Source organism: Eptatretus burgeri, chromosome 3 (assembly GCF_056783735.1).
Source record: "Eptatretus burgeri isolate ZD-2024b chromosome 3, Ebu_testis_v1, whole genome shotgun sequence".
Taxonomy (NCBI): Eukaryota; Metazoa; Chordata; class Myxini; order Myxiniformes; family Myxinidae; genus Eptatretus; species Eptatretus burgeri.
In genome coordinates, this window is record NC_140963.1 from 42,741,569 (window position 1) to 42,761,492 (window position 19,924).

Here is a 19,924-nt window from a genome sequence, read left to right on the forward strand (position 1 = left end):
TGACCCTTCGTCTGTAGGATTTCGATTGGTCGGTACGTATTTCCATTGCACCGGATCTGTGTGATCCCATTTCTTTTGAACTCTTTCCGCGACAAATACGTGAAATTGCTTTGCTTCATTGGCAATGTAACCAAGAACGACCTTACTGTCAGTCCAGTAGATTTCACACACATTCTCAATCTCAAGTTCCTTGGTCAAGAGTGCACTTACTTTGACTGACACCAGTGCCACTGTAAATTCCATTCTTGTAACTGTGATCATTTTTAACGGTACAACCCATGCCTTTCCTATTACAAGAGAGCAATGGACTTGTTCATGCCTGTCCACCAGTCGGAAGTATGAAGATTGCCCATATCCACTCATGCTGGCGTCAGATAAATGATGGAGCTTCGCCTTTATAACTTTTTCAAAGTTAGTCGGTTTGAAATACCTGCTGATCCACAATGACTCTAAGAGGAAGAGCTTGCTTCTCCATTGTTCCTGTCGTGGTCAAAGATATTGTGGAAGTGGACTGTCCCAGTCCATCTAATCTTTGCATAGGTCTTGCAATATCTGTTTACCGACTAGGACAACAGGATCCAAGAGGGTTGTATACTGAACACACTGTCGATAAGACACCTCATCTCATTACTGGTTGGTCAGTTAAGTGAATCTGAAATTGGAAAGTATCAAATTCAATGCACCATTTGATGCCCAAAGCTCTTTCCAATGGTAGTGAATCTTGCATCAGATTGAGATTTTGAATTCTCTTTGCCTGATCTTGGGATGGAATGGCAGCCAAGACATCCTTTAAATTTGAGATGAACTTGTGCATTCTCAGCCCTCCCTGTAAGCACATAGAATTGGTGTTATTGATAAGGTTGATGGCTTCACTGACAGAAACAACTGATGTAAGGCCATCATCGACAGAGAAGTTATGTCTGATGAAATCTGCAGCATTTGATCCAAATTCACTCTCATTGGCGCTGGCTATCTGCTTTAAGCCAAGGTTCACTCAAACCGGAGAGGACTTGGTGCAAAAAGATGAACGTTCATCCGGTATCAACTGGTTCATTTACAGTCGTCCCACCATAGAAACCGGAGAAAGTCTCATTCATTCTTGATCTTGAATTGCAAGAACAATTGCTCTATGTCACACATCAGTCTAATGTGCTCCTGGCAGAACCTGCAAAGGACTCCAACCAAGGGATTTGCTAGATCAGGACCCTGCAGCAAGTGGTTGTTGAGAAAAGGTTCCTGGAATCATGTGCTACAGTCGAATACTACACGGATTTTACCTGGCTTCCTCACGTGATACACTCCATGGTGTGGAATATACCACAATGATTCATCAGTTTTATCTGTGGTTGATGGTGGTACCTTCTCAGCATGTCCATTTTGTATAATATTTTGCTAAAGGCCATATAATCCTGTTTGTACCTTGAGTCTTTATTGAAGCAATTTTCAATTGTCTAAAGCGATGGATCATCATGGACTTGTTGTTATGTAGCTTCCGATAAGATTCTCTGAATGGCGATGGCATTTCGTAGAGCTGATCCAAGAGACGAACACCTTTCAGTACTATAGAAAGAAATATTTTGTCCTTTAAGGAAAAGATGATTCCTCTCCTTGTCTTTCATTGAAAACCATTTCCATAATTCAAGTGACATGAGGGTTGATAGCTTATTTCACCTTGGTTCTTGAACAGAGTACGACCTCTATATACTCACTTTCACATGCCTTACCAGATAATGGTATCTCTGATAATACTAATCTTGAGAGAATGCAATGACTCACTCCAATATCATCGGTGTCTGGAGCACTGGGGTCCACAATTCCGACTATTCCCAAACCCAGATCCGTATTTTGACCACATGGCTCGTTGCTAGTGGGAGCAATTATGTCTCGAGGTGTTAAAGCCCTGGCACAGTTGTAACCAATAAGGAGACCAACTTCAGCATCATGGAGCGATACCAGCTCGTCAGCAATTTTATGCAGGTGTGGCCATTTCCTCGCAACTTCTGGTGTTGGTATGTGAGACCTATTCGCTGGCATAATCTCACGAGAGTATGTAGTTGGAAGTGATATCCACAATGAGCTATTGCAGCCTCTAACCCACAAGCCGTCAATCCTTTGACTTTGTAACAGATGGTCCCTGGCAGACATTGAAGACAGGATTTAATTCAACGGTGTACCCTTCAAGTCAAATGCAGCAGAAGTATCCTCGAGTATGAAGGTGATATCGGATTGAGTGTCGAGTAACGCATACACAAGCCTTTCAACTTCTGGCTTGTTACAGTGCGATAACCATACAGGAACCATCATTGAGCATTTACTGCTCTGACCTGCGTTGTTGAGGTGATTAAATCCATTCTGAGCATTGACATACTTGTCTCCAGACTTATCAGTGGTGTCTCTTGATACTACTTTCAGAACAGTGTTCTGTTGTGACGTGCTTATCTCTCTGCTATCTCCATGAAGAGCAGTTGGGTGCCGTCCTTTGCCCGTTGTACAGACCTTTCTATGTTGACATGCCTTGGCTAAATGTCCTTTATCAAGGCACCGAAAACAAAGACCTTTTTCTTTGGCAAAGGTCTTTCTGTCCAGTAAAGTTTTCGCTCAATATGATCTACAGTCATCAATTCGATGCTCACTTTTACAGAGAAAGCACAACTTGCCATCACTTTCAACTTGTACGTTTTCACAATTCTGTGTCATTTCAGTGGAGAGAGAAGTAGCTACACTCACCTTTCTTTGGTTTCTTATATTCCTGAATATTTGCCTTCTGGACGACTGGCTTTACTTATTGATTTCACAGCCTGGAGTGAAGTTACCGGATCACAAGCTATTTCTGCTTTTTCGGCAATAATCTTGACAAACATTGAGAAAGGTGGAAAATGTTTCTTATCTTCCTTCCATTCTGAGATGATTCTTACCCATCGCAAGGTCAGCCACTCAGGAAGCTTTATGAGCAATTTCATATTTTCTCAGCTGTCGTTTAGAACTTGAAGACTCTGTTTTCTTCACGACCACTTCACATTGTCACAAGAAATCAGTGTAGTTACACAGAGCTGGGCCATCTCGTGATGCAATATTAAACCGATTGTCTAGTTTCTCTCTGAATGTTTTGGACACGAGAAACTGATCCCCGTAACGTCGTTTGAGTACGCTCTTTGCATCGTCAAATGTCTCAGTGTTATTGATCAGAAGGTAACCTTCAACAGCTTCTTTCACAGCACCCCTAGATATTTCCAGAAATAATACATTATTTCTGAATGTGGGACTTTCTTTCCTTCTATTAAAGTTTCAAATGCTGCTTTCCAAGGAGGGTAGGTAAGGGCGTTTCCTGTAAATAAATCAGGCTTAGGTTGGGATATACTTCCAAGGTTAACCTGATCAGCAAAGCATTTGGCTAAAGCAGATAACTTGGTGTTGTTCACAACTATATGATTCCCATTACCAGTGTTTTCAAGGCGTGGTTCATTTTCAGATTGTGGCACATCTTTGTGATTCTGAGGTCTGGCTCTGTTCCGGTTAGATGTTTCTCGGTCTGGTATAATGACCTTTCTTAAGTCTGGCTCTGCATATGAATTGATATTTTCACCATATGAATGATGATCCAAATTTACAGAGTTAATCTCTACACAGTGGTTGCAGACATAATTTTCAACGAACCTTTCCTTGTCAATATCAGGCAGTGATGGTCTATGTCTTTGATCTGGGAGAGAACTCTCTTCACGTTTGAGTTCACGAAAGACATTTACTTTTGCCTGTTGTGCCATGTGCCATGTCAAGCTCCTTCACAACTTGAAGCCTGTTAGGGTTAGGGTCCAGTTCTGCTTGAACCCTCGCAAGTTCTGCTTGACCTTCTACTTGAACCCTTGCAAGTTCTGCTTGACCTTCTACTTGAACCCTTGCAAGTTCTGCTCTTTTCTTAGCTTCCGAGTCGAAATATTTTCATTTTGTCTTTAATGCAGCTGTTTTCGCCAGAGCTTCAGCATTTGCAGATGTAGTTGATGCCTTTGAGGACTGAGAAGCATGAGAATTGGAGGAAGCTTGACTACCTTTAGAAACCTGGCAATCCCTTTCTGCCATAATGTTGCGTATATGATCTGTAATACATTTGGAAATATGGTAACTTTCCTGTTCCACAGATTGATAGTACAAGTCAATATCTGAATCCATACTTCTAGATGGCGTAAACTGATCAAGTAGATCACGTGCCTTTTAAACGTCATCCATGTATCTCTCAAGAACATCTCATCTTTGTTTAACAACGTCACTTGACGTTGTATCGAAATCACTTGAATCTGACAACATTCTTTCCATGCTTCTTGCCCTCTTGTGCTAGTTCAAAACGGCTGATTTCAATTTATGTTTACGCTGAACTAACTTCCATTCAGTATAGTCATCGGTGGATTTGGGTTCTCGATCAGAGCGACGTACGTCCTCATCATACCTATGTGTGTTTACATCACTACTTACATCAAACTTGACTCGTGGTTCTTCACCTGTACTCATTTACAATTTCAACAAATAATTATAAGTTTAAAACAACGTCCAAGTGAAGTTACAGATGTCAAAATAAAAGCACCACAGAATCAGGTATGATGAAGATCAATCACATCACTGTGCTCAAACATATAGGCTATAATATATTGCATATACTTAAACCCATCTCACCACAGATAGCACAGGGTAATTAACAATGCAGAATGGGTTAAAATCAGCTTGATCCCTTTAGGAACACAAACCTTTCCCTTTAACGGTTTAAACTGATACAAAACAGATTCACTGTATAGGATTGTACTGTACAGTGTACACAATAAAGTGTTTCACTTTAATGGCAGAAAGTGCTTACCTGCCATTAGGGGTTTCGTAATTGGAGTATTGCAGGTTCGTTGCATGTCGTACGCGGATATAGACACAAGGAGCAGTGTTCATACAGAACCCTTCAGCCATTGATTCATTCTCAAAGAAGCTTTGAGAAAGTTCTTTAATCACTTTGTAAAGCTCCATGAAAGCTCCGAAAAGCTCCCTGAAACTGCAAAGAAATTATGTTGATTTGTGACAACAATACTTCAGAAATGCATAACGGTTTCACTATAAATCAAATACAAAAGAAAAAGAGCAATCAGTGATTGCAAACACTCACCAGGACTTCTTTTAATTGGTGTATTCTTATAGGTTTGAGGGAAATTCCAATATGGCTGCCAAACCATGTGACCTATGACATCATATGTATGAACCTTTTGTTTCTCATGGACAGGCAGTCATAGGTGCAATGTTTCGCCTCAATCTGTTCAGCCACTTCAGAGAAGAAGATTTTTGAAGGTTGTTTTTTTTTGAAACAATTTGGCTGCTGAATCACGTGACCGATGACATCATGAATTTTTTTTTCCTGTGGAACATTTTATCCATAGATGACCCTCAAAAATTTTCATAATGATCGTATGTGGCGCTCTACATATGCCATTATGACATCATAATGAGGGCACCTATAATGGCATAAAAATCGTAATTCCACATGAGTACTTGCAATGTGCCAACTTTTAATTTTTTCCTTGGTACAGTTTCAGAGATACAGGGGTCCAAAGGTTTTCTGTTTTTCCAATATAGCTGCCACACCACGTGACCTATGACGTCATAATTATCATTGAAACATTTTACATGAGTAGTTGCAACAATGCGGAAAATTTAGTCTCAATCCGACAAATGGTTGCAGAGAAAAACACAAAAGTTCTCTGCAGACAAACAAACAAGCAGACAGACAGACAGACAGACAGACAGACAAACCGACAAACAAACAGACCCAAATGCAATACCCTCTCAGGCTCATTTGGCGAGCATAATAAATCAAACGAACAGGAAACAGACTTCAAATGGTGTCGAAATAAGTTATGCAAATATAATTAATGTAGGTGACGTGCAATGCATTTACATGAAATCACGGACAAAATACATTGTAATCTTTCTTTCGACATGAAGTCTTACAATCAGTGACATAGAGAGATATAATGATCACTTTAATCCTCCTCAACGAGTAGCGCTTGTATGTAGATAAAATGTGGAATGGGCCTGGTCACACTGATGGCCTCATACGATTTGGCCTCACCCCTTACAAAATGAGGAAGATGAAGAAGATGAAGAAGAAGAGGAAGGAGATGAAGAAGAAGGAGAAGAAGGAACAAATGAAAGGTAAAAAAGTCCAGCAAGCCCAACTTTCTTATCAACCAAAGAAGATCGTTGAAATGTTTTTGAAGAGAGGAAAGAAGATAAACGAAACAGTTAGTGCTGACTTCTCTTTAAACTTGGACAACACAGTAACTGTTACACCAGGAAACACAAGGAACTTCAATGCAGGAGGCCTGAGGCCCACCACGCCTCTGCAATTATGCCAAACTCTTCATACTGTTCTTCATACTGATTCCCAAGTGCTACTTGTCCCAAGTGTCCCAGATAGTTATTTTTTTGTATTCAGAGTCAAAGCTCGTGGAAGAGCTAGAACACAGAATGGAACAGGATGCAATATAACAAAAGGAACAACGGAAAGAGAAGGGAGAAATTCCAAATGCAGAGCCGATGGAGAAAATAAAGAGACAGACAACAAGGGACGTGCGGGTAGAGTTGAGGGGTAGGGGAGAAAGCAGGGGGTGGACACGATTAATGCAGAAGCAAAATTTGTGGGGGTGGTTTCACGGGTGTGGAAAAGATCATGGTTTTTGATGGGAGATGGTGGTGAACAGCCGTTGAAGACCTGGATGGAAGAATGATATTGAAGAGAATGTAGAAGTTGGTTGCATGGGCAGGAAAAGGAGAAACAAATGAGTGGAACCACGGGTAGGCGTGGATTACCCACAAAATATGTTATGCAGAAGAAAGAAAATACCTATGGAATTTTTTTTTTAATGCAATGAACAAACCTTGGTACATCATGGGTGATAAAGGTTGTGGTCAAGTTTCATCGAAATTGTGTGTGTGGTTTCAGAGAAGAATAAAAAAAAACATATTTTGGGGGGCAAAGCCCACATAGAACACCTCAGAATCCAATTTTTTTTAATGTTGTGAACAAACTATTACATCACAGGTGATAAAGGTGGTGGTCAAGTTTCATCGGAATTGTGTGTGTAGTTTCTGAGAAGAAAGCAAATACCTATTTTTGGGGGGGGCAACCCCCCCCCCATAGACCCTCGAAGACCTCAAATTTTTCTAATGTCATGAACAAACTTTGGTACATCATAAGTGTTGAAGGTTGTAGTGAAGTTTCATCAGAATTACATTTGTAGTATCTGAGAAGAAAGCAAGGGAGCACCCCCCCCCCCCCGTAGACAAGATCCCGAACCGACTTTTTTTAAATGCCATCAACCACCTTTGATACGTCATAGGTGATGGAGGTTGCAGTCAAGTTTCATAGAAATTGAGTGTGGTTTCAGAGAAGAAAGCAAATACATATTTGGGGGGGGGTGGCAACCCCCGAAGATCCCCTTAGGGCCTGATTGTTTTTAATGCCATGAACAAAATTTGGTACATCATGACTGATGAAGGTTGCAGTCAAGTTTCATCAGAATTGTGTGTGTAGTTTCTGAGAAGAAAGCAAATGCCTATTTTGGGGGGCAACACCCCCCCCCTCCATAGACGCTCTTCGACCTTAAAAATTTTTATGGTGTGAACAAACTTTGGTACATTATGGGTGATGAAGGTTGTAGTCAAGTGTCATTGGAATTGTGTGTGCAGTTTTGGAGGAGAAAGCAAATACATATTGTTGGGAGAAACTCCCTCATCAACCACGATTTTTCTCATGTCATGAACAATATTTGGTACATCACGGGTGTTGAAGGTTGTATTTAAGTTCCATCGGAATTATGTGTGTAGTTTCTGAGAAGAAAGCAAATACATATTTTGGGGAGAAACCCCCCTTACATCCCCTTGGAAGAAGATTTTTTTCAAATGTCATGAACAAACTTTGGTCCACCATGGGTGGTGAAAGTTGTAGTTTCATCGGAATTATGTGTGTGGTTTTGGAGAAGAAAGCAAATACAAATTTGGGGGGGGGGGCAACCCCCGTAGATCCCCTTAGGGCCTGATTGTTTTTAATGCCATGAACAAAGTTTAGTACATCGACATTGATGGACCCTGTGGTACAGTTTCATCGATATCGTATGTGCAGTTTCAGAGAAAAAGTTCCAAATGTATGTGCACGGACGGACGGAAAGAAAGAAAGAAAGACGACATCATCCCATAAGCTTCCTCGAAGTTTCAGGTGAGCTAATAATAATGAAAACTTTTTTTTTAATAATTAATTTGTCTTTTCATAATTTTCAGAATGAAGCTTTGATGAAAATTTGATGACAGAAGCTCAAATGGTTAAAGTTACGGCTTGGACAGACACACAGATCGCAAAAACCCCATCTTCCACTGTGTGGGGGATGGGCTAACTATGGTTTTAACTCAAGTTTTAAGACTACTGTAATTACCTCTGCCACGAAAGGGGGAAGGAGGTTCTATTTTCACTCCTGTCTGTTTGTTACTTGCAAAATCGAAGATTTTTCAAGTATATTGATCAGTCAATTTTGTTATTACTTGGTGAAATTTTTTTTTCCTCCAACTGTGTTGGACTGTAGCATTTGTTAGCTACAGGTTGAGAGGAGAGGTGATGATTTGTGAGCAACAATAGGGTTTTATGTTAGGAAAGAGCACAACAGATGTGATGTTTGCTTTGAGAGTGTTGATGGAGAAGTATAGGGAAGCAAGAATGAGTTGCATTGTGTGCTTGTGGATTTAGAGAAAGCTTATGATAGGGTGCCAAGAGAGGAGTTGTGGTATTGTAGGAGGAAGTCGGGAGTGACAGAGAAGTATGTGAGGGTAGTGCAGGATATGTATGAGGACAGTGTGACAGCGGTGAGGTGTGCGATAGGAATGACGGACCAGTTTAAGGTGGAGGTGGGATTGCATCAAGGATCGGCTCTGAGCCCTTTCCTGTTTGCAATGGTGATGGATAGGTTGACAGACGAGATCAGACAGGAGTCTCTATGGACTATGATGTTTGCGGATGACGTCGTGATCTGTCGTGAGAGTAGGGAGCAGGCTGAGGTGAGCCGAGAGAGGTGGAGGTACGCACTGGAGAGAAGGGGAATGAAAGTCTGTTGGAGGAAGATGGAGTACATGTGCGAAAATGAGAGGGATGGTGGCGGTATGGTGCGGTTGCAAGGAGTTGAGGTGGTGAACGTGGATGGGTTTAAATACTTGGGATCAACTGTTGAAAGTAATGGAAAGTGTGGTAGAGAAGTGACGAAGAGAGTGCAAGCAGGATGGAATGAGTGGAGAAGAGTTTCAGGAGTGATTTGTGATGGAAGGATATCTGCAAGAGTGAAAGGGAAAGTATACAAGATGGTAGTGAGACCAGCTATGTTGTATGGTTTGGAGGCGGTGGCACTGACAAAAAGACAGGAAGAAGAACTAGAGGTGGCAGAGTTAAAGATGCTGCGATTCTCGTTGGGAGTGACGAGGATGGACAGGATTGGAAATGAGTATATTAGAGGGACAGCGCAGGTAGGACGGTTTGGAGACAAAGTGAGAGAGGTGAGATTGAGATGGTTTTGACGTGTGCACAGGAGGGATGCTGGGTATATCGGGAGAAGGATGCTGAGGATGGAGCCACCAGGTAGGAGGAGAAGAGGAAGGCCAAAGAGGTTTATGGATGTGGTGAGGGCAGACATGCGGGTGGTTGGCGTGACAATGGAAGATGTAGAGGACAGCAAAATGGAGACAGATGATCGGCTGTGGCGACTCCGAAAGGGAGCAGCCAAAAGAAGTTGGTCTGTAGCATTTGTCTCTCTGTTTGTTTCTCTGTCACATGATTTTTGGCCACAGTTTTCAAACAATCGTTTTGAATTTTTTTATGCAAGTAGGTGACCTTGCCAAGGATGGCAATATTGGTGAAGATCCGAATCCAGATCCGGATCTGAGAATTTTTTAAGTGATTCCTCATCATTGAGAGATAGGGCCAAAAATGATACATAGCATATTTGAAAACTTTATTGGGCCTGATATGCTCCAGTGGATCAGGCATTGTATGGCAGAGGTATGCGCTCCACTGAGTGCCCTTCTAGTTAGAACTGCAATTGCTTCAGTTATCAGCAACCTTACTGCAGCGTATAAATCACAATAACATAAGCTATAGTGATTCAAAAGTTAACTTAAACTGCCAGGAAGTATATAAGAGTACAAATACAGTTCTAATTATCCTCTAAACGACTCATAATGCATTGAAAACCCAAATTCATGTTGCACAAACCATTTATCCAACCATAGGTGAACATGTATTGCTACACTTACAAATTCCCCACCGTCACACATGCTCAGGAGAATCCCGGACAAAAATTACATTGGATTCCATTTCCCTCAATCAATAACCCAATAATTTGTACCTTGCCTTCAAGTCCTCTGAATATAAAAGCATCAGTGGGGTAAACTATCCTGTCTCATGTTGATCTTAAACCAATAACCAATTTATTGTTTGAACCGAGGTGCAGCTCCTGCTTCTACTACCTTTCCTGTCAATTTTTTCCTTGCTTTCTACTTTACCACCTAAAAGTTTTGCCTCTTGTTTCAGCAGTCACACTTTGCAACCGTGAATCACAATAACAATTATAATAGCAATTATTTATATTGCAACCAATCACAAGTATTGTACTGGATGAATAAGAACAAATTGTAAAATTTATTTCATTTGTTGAATTTTTTTTGTTGGTTGTGGAATCGGTCCTTACATCATCATGGAATATTCTGTAATGAACAACTAATTGGTCTTTGGATTGAAATAGACTGATAAAATAGGTTGGTCTAGCTCTCTACAAAGACCTTGTAATTAATTATCAAGAACGTGCTCAGGCAAGCATGCAGTTCATCGATACAACTAATGGAATTCAATGCCTTTTGTGTATGGATATTGATTCTTATGCAAAAGGAGAGCTGAGGAGCAGGATGACATGGTGCCTGAAGACAAGCAAGTCTAACCAGAGTTTGCTAAGAATGGGAATATATGTGGAAGGTTTAAAATGAACGACAAAGGGATTACAGAATAAAAACTTGTTACCCACCGGGGAATGGGCAGGGATGGTTGCTGAGAAAGCAGGGATTGCAAGGCCAGATGAGAAGGGAAAGAACACTTACAAATTACCTACCTGCCTGTGATGTGAAAGAAACAGACCCTGATCCTAGACATCCTGAATGAGATTATAATGATGTTCAAGGCTTTAGATTTGATATCATCAAAGGCTGCTAAGTGGAACCAAGAGGCAATGGGCCACAGTGCAGAAGTGCATTCCAATGCACTGTGCGCAAAAACCTTTTATGTTGCGAGGAGATGGAGTGTCATTGGGCGTCATGGGTAATGCTTAAGTAAGCGCCTTTCCTTGGAGGACAAACTTGGTTGAAAGGCCAGCCTAAAGGTTTGCTGACAGATTGAAAAGTTTCAGAAACTCTGCTTGCTTTTTGATAAATTGTAAAAATAAACAAATAACTGCAAAATCGCAGTGTACGGCCATTTAATGAGATAATTAGTGGATGTAAACCTACTTTAAAAAAATATCTTTTGTAGACAAGGTTGAGGCTCGTGGAGGAGTTGGAACAAAGAACACAACAGAACAGAGCAAATTGAGCAGTGGAAAGGAGATAAAAACACCAATAGCAGGGTAGAGGGACACAACGGAGGGAAATCTGAACGAATAATGGGCAAGTAGAAGAAAGAGAGAGAGAGAGAGAGAGAGAGAGAGAGAGAGAGAGAGAGAGAGAGAGAGAGAGAGAGAGAGAGAGAGAGAGAGAGAGAGAGAGAGAGACGGGGGGGGGGGGGGATGAGGACCGAGGGCTGAACAACCTGGATACCAGTTGGAACACAGAAAGGGTGCCTGAAAGAAGAGGAAGACAAAACCCAGGGAGAAACAGCAATGGAACAAAAATCAGAAAGGAATACAAAAGGAGAACACACATTTTATCCCTTTTGTGGATGTTTCCATGATAGTTTTAATCAATCAGATTTTAAATTATATTGTGAGAGACTGAAAATTTGCCAAATAGTCAGTTTACAAACAGTCTTTGATGGCTGATGACATATGGAGCTAACACTGCCTGAACAACGATCATAAATTGTTCAATACTGAACCAAAAGAATACTTAACAATAAGAACACTCAATGGAAGAGGACACTTAACCATGAGATACTTCATCATCAAGAAATGCAAGGCATTTAAATCTGGGATACAAATAACAACAGTTATATAATGTGCAGTGAAATCAACAAATTCATCAATGAATGTAATCAATTGACAGCAAATTATAAAATACTTTATAGTTAACTATCCTGTTGAGTTGTGCAAGTACACTCCATGTGTGGCAAAGGGTGGAAGTCATATATATATATATATATATATATATATATATATATATATATATATATATATATATATATATATATATATATATATATATATATAAACACACACACACATACACGACCAGTCAAAAGTTTTAGAACACCCCCATTTTTCAGTTTTTACTCAAATTTAAGCAGTTCAAGTCCAGTGAATAACCTGAAATGGTATAAAGCTAAGTGGTAAACTGCCACCTGCTAAGTGGTAAACAGGTTCAAAAAAAGTTTGTTACCAAAAACTGAAAAATAATGTAAATTTCAGAGTTGTTAAAAAAGGCCCTTTTCAGAGAACAAGTAATGGGTTAGCAACTGCAGCTGTTCTGCAGCAATGGAAGTAAATTTAGCCTTGAAAGTTGATGCAAACGATTCATACAGGTCTCCAACTTTTGTTACTTAGTTACAAACCCTCTGTCTGTGTAAAAGCAGTGTTGGAACAGACTGTGTTGCTACACCCTCTGAAGCATTATTTGGACAATATTGGACTGCAGGAAGTAGTATATTGCTATCATCATGGCGAAAAAAGTAAATTAACAAAGGAAGACAGACAGACCATTATAACCCTTAAAAGTGTCGATCTTTCCTTTGGAGAAATTGCAAAGAAGACAAGGTATCAGTGAGTACAATTTCCTACACCATCAAAAGGCACTTGGAAACTGGAGGAAACTCTGACAGGAAGAGGTCTGGCAGACTCAAAGCCACAACACAATCAGAAGACAAGTTTCTGAGAGTCAACAGCTTGCCTGATCGGCGGCTCACAGGACAGCAGCTTCAAGCACAGGTTAACACTGGTCGAAGTAAGGAAGTCTCAGTTTCAAAGGTGAAGAGAAGACTTTAAAGCAGGTTTTACAGGTCGAGTGGCAGTGAGAAAGCCATTGTTAAGTTGGCAAAATAAGAAAAAGAGGATTGCCTGGGCCATGAAGCACCGCCAGTATACTACTGAAAACTGGAAGAAGGTCTTATGGACCGATGAATCAAAATGTGAAATCTTCGGTTCATCACACAGGGTTTTTGTATACCGTCGAGTAGGCGAAAGGATGGTTCCTCAGTGTGTGACACCAACTGTCAAACATGGAGGAGGAAACGTGATGATCTGGGGCTCTTTTGCTGGATCCAGAGTCGGCGACTTGCACAGAGTGACTGGCACCCTGAATCAAAAGGGCTTCCACAGCATTTTGCAACGCCATGCAATATCCTCTGGTCTACGCCAAGTTGGTCAGGGGTTCATTCTACAGCAAGAGAACAACCCAAAACAAACCTCCAGGCTATGTCAGAAGTACTTGAGAAGAAACAAACAGGATGGTAGGCTTCAAATCATGGAATGGCCAGCACAGTCTCCAGACTTAAACCCCATCGAGCTGGTTTGGAATGAACTGGACAGCAGGGTGGAAGCAAAACAACATACAAGTGCAACACATTTGTGGGAACTTCTGCAACAGTGTTGGGAAGAACTTTCCAGACAATATTTGATTTCCATTGAAGAAAGAATGCCACGAGTATGCTCGGCTGTTATATCTGCAAAAGGTGGCTACTTTGACGAGTCAAAAATTTCGATTACATTTTGTTCAACAAAACGATTCCATGATTTCTTTTTTTATCTGCAATTGTTTATTTGTTCTAGGCTTTAATTTCAGAGTACATTGAAACATTAAACAGCTTAAATTTCAGTAAAAACTGGAAAAATGTGGGTGTTCTAAAACTTTTAACCGGTCATGTATATGCATATATATATAATATATATAATATATATATAATATATATATATAGATATATATATATATATATATATATATATATACATATATATTTACTGTCGTATTGACTCGGGGGGGGGGGGGGGGGGGTGGACACTGATCCAACCAAGATATTCTCGTTTTGTATTTTTAATTAATTTTCTGAAATTTGTAGAATTTGTTTTTCACTTGGAACCTGTAGTTCAGTCAAAATGTCGGATGACCTCCCACAAATTGCAACAAAAGCAAACTCAACAGATTTTGATTCCAGGATATGTCCTCAGTGACAGAAAAAAAGAAAAAAAAACATGACTTCATGCCGAGGGTGACAACTTGGTCTTTCCTCTTAAATGTGTACTCGGCAGGTGTTTTCCCATCCATACATTTCAATATTTTGGCTCCTACAGCATGTGCTGTATCGACGTTGACGGTGGGGTGTGCATGAACTCCAGTGGCAATGTTCCTCAGACGTGGATCACAACTGAACGGATTCCGTTCCTGTAAATACTGAAGAGCTGATAGTGTGTCCTCCCAGTCACGAGATTGTCTTGCCTTGGTCAAGTTCTTCTTCTGCTCTCCAGTGTTGTAGTTCACACCTGTGAGCTCCTGCATTGCCTGGTTTATTTCTGCACAGGCAGGCATTGATAGTAGCCATACCAGCCGTTGTTGCTCCGTCATTCCTCGCCCTCGTGTGAGTCCCCCGCTGGTCTTCAAACTTCTCATCAGAACTTGTTCGATGATCAGGTCAGATGAAAGACCTGCCCACAGGCGATCACTTTGTCGAACCACATGGAACCCCTCATCAAAACGTTGTTGGACATTGGGATGTTGAGTTTTGAGGTTGGACATCTGCTGCAGATACACCCTCGCAGATTTGGCATACAGGTTGTGGCCCGAGGCTGCCAGGTAAGGCAGCATTTCCTGGATGGCCTGTGTGTGTAGTGCCCAGTTCCCAGTGCACTCTGCCCAGATGTATTTGCATAGAATGTCCAGCATGTCCATATACTGAACCCAGAGCGCTGAAGTTCTTGAATATATCTTTGCAGACTCGGCATGCTTCTGAAGGTGGTCTTTGATTCGTTTCAAGACGTCAGACTTGCATACTTCTTCCACAGACTGGGGTTGGCAGAAGTGTGACGAGGGTTTTGTGCCACTTCAGATATCAATAGCTCCAGCTCCTGAAAAGCTGTTACGTGTCATTAGGTGCAACTGCCAGGCTGAATGTAGCACCATGAGATGCACATGCAAGAAGCACAACATTGAGTGCACTCCAGCTTGTGGAAACTGCAGGGGCTCTGGCTGCACAAACACTCCATGTGACAATGATGAGGATGATGACGACATTGTCGAGTTCTAACTTTAATACGCTTGATTTTTCCCAAGTTTATAATGGATGTAGTTTCTGAGTTTAATGCGAATTTTCATTTTCATTTCGAAACCTTCGTCAGGCAGATGTGATTGCCCCGAGTGGAATTGTGAATTTTGTCATGTTTCAATGATTTACATAATTATATTGTATTGCCATAGACATGATTTCATTTTGTGTCTTCAACGTTTCTTATTTTTTTGACCAGGAGCCAAAATCAGTATCAGGTAAATTTTTTTTTTTCGGGACAAAAAATTGACATTTTTGGACAAAAATGCTATAATTTTTTATTTTACCCTCAATATATTTCACTTTTTTATAATTATTCTTGTATATAAATATACTGACCATAACTAGAAACAATTAGAATGCAGAAAAACATATATTTACATTTTCAAATATCAATCTTTACAATTTTCTCATTTTCCCCGATGCCGGTGGTGGCCATATTGGATTTCCATGATTTCAGGACTTTCCCCCTGGAGGATCCCTTAGGACTTTTTCCTGTCACTGAGGACATATCCAGGAATCAAAATCTGTTGAGTTTGCTTTTGTTGCAATTGGTGGGACGTTGACCAAATATTTCTGCTAAAATGCCTGTACTATGTGGGTTACGATGTGTAAATAAAGGTGGAAAAAGTCTGATTTAATGCACTTTAATTCCAGGTTACAAGGCAGCAAAAGCTGAAAATTTTGAAAGGTGGTGTAGAATTTATATACACTGTAGGTACTGTAGGCAGGTGCGAGAGAGGTGGGAGAGGGGAGAGGGGAGGAGTCAAAGGAGAGAGGGAGTGGGGTCATAGAGAGGCAGATGAGAGAGAGAGAGAGAGAGAGAGAGAGAGAGAGAGAGAGAGAGAGAGAGAGAGAGAGAGAGAGAGAGAGAGAGAGAGGCAGATGAGAGAGAGGCAGATGAGAGAGAGGCAGATGAGAGAGAGGCAGATGAGAGAGAGGCAGATGAGAGAGAGGCAGATGAGAGAGAGGCAGATGAGAGAGAGGCAGATGAGAGAGAGGCAGATGAGAGAGAGAGAGAGTGAGAGAGAGAGAGAGAGAGAGAGAGAGAGAGAGAGAGAGAGAGAGAGAGAGAGGCAGATGAGAGAGAGAGAGAGGCAGATGAGAGAGAGAGAGAGGCAGATGAGAGAGAGAGAGGCAGATGAGAGAGAGAGAGGCAGATGAGAGAGAGGCAGATGAGAGAGAGGCAGATGAGAGAGAGGCAGATGAGAGAGAGGCAGATGAGAGAGAGAGAGGCAGATGAGAGAGAGAGAGGCAGATGAGAGAGAGAGAGGCAGATGAGAGAGAGGCAGATGAGAGAGAGGCAGATGAGAGAGAGGCAGATGAGAGAGAGGCAGATGAGAGAGAGGCAGATGAGAGAGAGGCAGATGAGAGAGAGGCAGATGAGAGAGAGGCAGATGAGAGAGAGGCAGATGAGAGAGAGGCAGATGAGAGAGAGGCAGATGAGAGAGAGGCAGATGAGAGAGAGGCAGATGAGAGAGAGGCAGATGAGAGAGAGGCAGATGAGAGAGAGGCAGATGAGAGAGAGGCAGATGAGAGAGAGGCAGATGAGAGAGAGAGGCAGATGAGAGAGAGAGGCAGATGAGAGAGAGGCAGATGAGAGAGAGGCAGATGAGAGAGAGAGGCAGATGAGAGAGAGGCAGATTAGAGAGAGAGGCAGATGAGAGAGAGAGAGGTAGATGAGAGAGAGAGAGGCAGATGAGAGAGAGAGGGAGATGAGAGAGAGAGAAGCAGATGAGAGAGAAAGAGGAAGATGAGAGAGAGAGAGGCAGATGAGAGAGAGAGAGGCAGATGAGAGAGAGAGAGGCAGATGAGAGAGAGAGAGGCAGATGAGAGAGAGAGAGGCAGATGAGAGAGAGAGAGGCAGATGAGAGAGAGAGAGGCAGATGAGAGAGAGAGAGGCAGATGAGAGAGAGAGAGGCAGATGAGAGAGAGAGAGGCAGATGAGAGAGAGAGAGGCAGATGAGAGAGAGAGAGGCAGATGAGAGAGAGAGAGGCAGATGAGAGAGAGAGAGGCAGATGAGAGAGAGAGAGGCAGATGAGAGAGAGAGAGGCAGATGAGAGAGAGAGAGGCAGATGAGAGAGAGAGAGGCAGATGAGAGAGAGAGAGGCAGATGAGAGAGAGAGAGGCAGATGAGAGAGAGAGAGGCAGATGAGAGAGAGAGAGGCAGATGAGAGAGAGAGAGGCAGATGAGAGAGAGAGAGGCAGATGAGAGAGGGAGAGGCAGATGAGAGAGGGAGAGGCAGATGAGAGAGGGAGAGGCAGATGAGAGAGGGAGAGGCAGATGAGAGAGGGAGAGGCAGATGAGAGAGAGAGAGGCAGATGAGAGAGAGAGAGGCAGATGAGAGAGAGACAGGCAGATGAGAGAGAGAGAGGCACATGAGAGATAGAGAGGCAGGTGAGAGAGAGAGAGAGGCAGATGAGAGAGAGAGAGGCAGATGAGAGAGAGAGAGGCAGATGAGAGAGAGAGAGGGAGATGAGAGAGAGAGAGAGGCAGATGAGAGAGAGATAGGCAGGTGAGAGAGAGAGAGGCAGATGAGAGAGAGAGGCAGATGAGAGAGAGAGAGGCAGATGAGAGAGAGAGAGGCAGATAGAGAGAGAGAGAGGCAGAGAGAGAGAGAGAGAGAGAGAGAGAGAGAGAGAGAGAGAGAGAGAGGCAGATGAGAGAGAGGCAGATGAGAGAGAGAGAGGCAGATGAGAGAGAGAGAGGCAGATGAGAGAGAGAGAGGCAGATGAGAGAGAGAGAGGCAGATGAGAGAGAGAGAGGCAGATGAGAGAGAGAGAGGCAGATGAGAGAGAGAGAGGCAGATGAGAGAGAGAGAGGCAGATGAGAGAGAGAGAGGCAGATGAGAGAGAGAGAGGCAGATGAGAGAGAGAGAGGCAGATGAGAGAGAGAGAGGCAGATGAGAGAGAGAGAGGCAGATGAGAGAGAGAGAGGCAGATGAGAGAGAGAGAGAGGCAGATGAGAGAGAGAGAGGCAGATGAGAGAGAGAGAGGCAGATGAGAGAGAGAGGCAGATGAGAGAGAGAGAGGCAGATGAGAGAGAGAGAGGCAGATGAGAGAGAGAGAGGCAGATGAGAGAGAGAGAGGCAGATGAGAGAGAGAGAGGCAGATGAGAGAGAGAGAGGCAGATGAGAGAGAGAGAGGCAGATGAGAGAGAGAGAGGCAGATGAGAGAGAGAGGCAGATGAGAGAGAGAGAGGCAGATGAGAGAGAGAGAGGCAGATGAGAGAGAGAGAGGCAGATGAGAGAGAGAGAGGCAGACGAGAGAGAGAGAGAGAGAGAGAGAGGCAGATGAGAGAGAGGCAGAAGAGAGAGAGAGAGACAGATGAGAGAGAGAGAGGCAGATGAGAGAGAGAGAGGCAGATGAGAGAGACAGAGGCACATGAGAGAGAGAGAGGCCGCTGAGAGAGAGAGAGGCAGATGAGAGAGAGAGAGGCAGATGAGAGAGAGAGAGGCAGATGAGAGAGAGAGAGGCAGATGAGAGAGAGAGAGGCAGATGAGAGAGGGAGAGGCAGATGAGAGAGGGAGAGGCAGATGAGAGAGGGAGAGGCAGATGAGAGAGGGAGAGGCAGATGAGAGAGGGAGAGGCAGATGAGAGAGAGAGAGGCAGATGAGAGAGAGAGAGGCAGATGAGAGAGAGAGAGGCAGATGAGAGAGAGAGAGGCAGATGAGAGAGAGAGAGGCAGATGAGAGAGAGAGAGAGGCAGATGAGAGAGAGAGAGGCAGATGAGAGAGAGAGAGGCAGATGAGAGAGAGAGGCAGATGAGAGAGAGAGAGAGAGGCAGATGAGAGAGAGAGAGGCAGATGAGAGAGAGAGAGGCAGATGAGAGAGAGAGGCAGATGAGAGAGAGAGAGGCAGATGAGAGAGAGAGAGGCAGATAGAGAGAGAGAGAGAGAGAGAGAGAGAGAGAGAGAGAGAGAGAGAGAGAGAGAGAGAGAGAGAGAGAGAGAGAGAGAGAGAGAGAGAGAGAGAGAGAGAGAGGCAGATGAGAGAGAGGCAGATGAGAGAGAGAGAGGCAGATGAGAGAGAGAGAGGCAGATGAGAGAGAGAGAGGCAGATGAGAGAGAGAGAGGCAGATGAGAGAGAGAGAGGCAGATGAGAGAGAGAGAGGCAGATGAGAGAGAGAGAGGCAGATGAGAGAGAGAGAGGCAGATGAGAGAGAGAGAGGCAGATGAGAGAGAGAGAGGCAGATGAGAGAGAGAGAGGCAGATGAGAGAGAGAGAGGCAGATGAGAGAGAGAGAGGCAGATGAGAGAGAGAGAGGGAGATGAGAGAGAGAGAGACAGATGAGAGAGAGAGAGGCAGATGAGAGAGAGAGAGGCAGATGAGAGAGAGAGAGGCAGATGAGAGAGAGAGAGGCAGATGAGAGAGAGAGAGGCAGATGAGAGAGAGAGAGGCAGATGAGAGAGA

At 42.9% G+C, this 19,924-nt stretch overlaps 1 long non-coding RNA gene across 3 annotated transcripts in view; it reads right to left on the reverse strand.

Moving 5' to 3' along the window:
- The window catches only part of LOC147029775 (uncharacterized), a 59,520-nt gene that overhangs the window by 25,557 nt on the left and 14,039 nt on the right, over nucleotides 1-19,924 (reverse strand). For all 3 annotated transcript variants that reach the window (XR_015056070.1, XR_015056072.1, XR_015056071.1), the window contains exon 2: nucleotides 4,841-5,023. This is a non-coding gene — a long non-coding RNA (uncharacterized LOC147029775). The remainder of the gene's footprint in view (nucleotides 1-4,840; nucleotides 5,024-19,924) is intronic.